Genomic DNA, 1,942 nt, shown 5'->3' on the forward strand with positions numbered 1-1,942 from the left:
GGCCACGCAGCGGCCGGTGGCGAGCGTGCAGCTCTTGCCGGGCGGTTTTGGTAGAACTTGAGAAGCCGGTTCGAGAGCTGTGTCTGGTAGGGCCGTGCTGGGGTTCGCTTCCCCAACCTCCCGGAAACTACAAATCCCTCTGCGATCAACCCGCGCGCTCCCTGCTCCGCTGGCTCGAGGTTTTTAGAGGGCGGGAGCAATGCGGGCAACTTTCTCCGCTGGCTCCGCCCTGCTCTGTCCTCCTCCTGGTCCTGCGGGTGAGGTTGGGCAACGTCCATGGACCACGCCTCCAGACCCGCGGGCGTCCAGTAGCCGAGGGTCTAACCCCGGGCTGCTCGCCCCTCCCGAAGGGTTAAAATTTAGCAGAGATGGGCGGGGAGGTAGCAACTTGGTTGTGATTATTCGAATGAAAACATCCTTTGTGGTCATTCACTTAAGCTTCCGTCTCAGCCTTTCCTGCTGTCAAGCGAGGGTGTATTCCCAAAACAGGATGGCAGTGTCTGGATCTCAGAGGACACTTGGTGCAAAGGAGGATGAACTGTTCTGTCGTTACAGAACAACCTAGGACTTAATTAACCAGGCTTCGGCAATTTTCCCCCACGATCAGTCATATATCGTCACCTCAAAACATGGTTTAAATGGCGAGGATAAGGAGAATAGAGAATTCTTTTTTATTTTGAGAGGTTCTTGCTATAGGGCGCGTGCGCTCGCCAGACAGAGAGAGACAGAGAGACAGAAAGCGAGAAATCACCCACCAGGGGAGATGGCCATGCCACAATCCCTTCTCCTCCAGTCTCCTCTCGGGGATCTTCGGCACACACGCATATGCGCCCGGCATGAGTTTATGCCTCCTGGTCCGGGACTAGAACCAGGCTCGACTACATGGGAGTCCAGCGACATAGCCATTATGCTAACTGCTGGTCCTGAGAATAGAGAATTCTTTGCACTACTTACAAAAAAAAAAAAGTTTATGTATTTTCTAAAATCCTTCCAGGGAGCTAATCCGCTTTTAAAATGCGAAAGTTTTCTCCAAGCCACCCACGTCTGTCCGCATCCTTTACACCTTGATTATTGGATTGGTTTAAGCCACAAGAATTTCCTTGCAGAGATCCTGACTGAAAGGGGGTTGTTTCGAAACTTCAGCACAGCTATAGTAAGCAAGTGTCATCAGAGGTGTCATGGGGAGGGCCAGAGAGATGCTACAAAAAAGAAAAACATTCACTCATACCGGCTAAACGTTCTTGCATTATCTCCCATAATCCTCAAAACAACTCTGTCAAGTTGTTAGTGCTGCTTTGTGTCAGTTTTACACCCAGAGCCCCAGCTGAGGCTTAGAGGGAGAAGTAGCTGTTGGTGGCAGGACTAGGACCACTCTGGCTTTGTGCTGATCATACCCTCTGGATTCTCTGTTTGGTTCCTGGTCAGCGCCGCTGGTCTGTGGACCAGAGATGACAGAAGGAGAGAAGAATGGTCCCATGACCAGGATGCTTCCATTCCCAAGCAGCATGAAGGCTTGCAAACCTGCTTTGCCTTCCTTCTGCTCATTCAAACACAAAGCTTGCAAAACTGTTACTCCAATGATTCACAGCTTCGCCAGGAGGTGGGCCTTAGCGTTACAGCCTATTTTAAAGGTCCCTTAACATCAAAGGCCTCTTCCTAGCCACACAGATGCCGAATGATGAGAAACCAGGAGTTCTAACTACTCCCTCTTGGTTTTTGTTTTAATTTGTTATAGGGCCTGTGAGCTCACCAGAGACACAGAGAGAGAGAGATACACACAATGTAACTGGGAAATCGCCCCCCAGGGGGGATGGCCACATCTCAGCCCCTTCTCCATTCTCCTCATGGAATTTTGAGCACCCATGCACAGGCACCTGGTGTGTTTTCAAGCTACGGAACCCTGCACAGTTACTGGGTGCGAGCCAGCCACCTTCACCACGAC

Source organism: Tupaia chinensis, unplaced genomic scaffold (genome assembly GCF_000334495.1).
Source record: "Tupaia chinensis unplaced genomic scaffold, TupChi_1.0 Scaffold000395_1, whole genome shotgun sequence".
NCBI classification, from domain to species: Eukaryota; Metazoa; Chordata; class Mammalia; order Scandentia; family Tupaiidae; genus Tupaia; species Tupaia belangeri.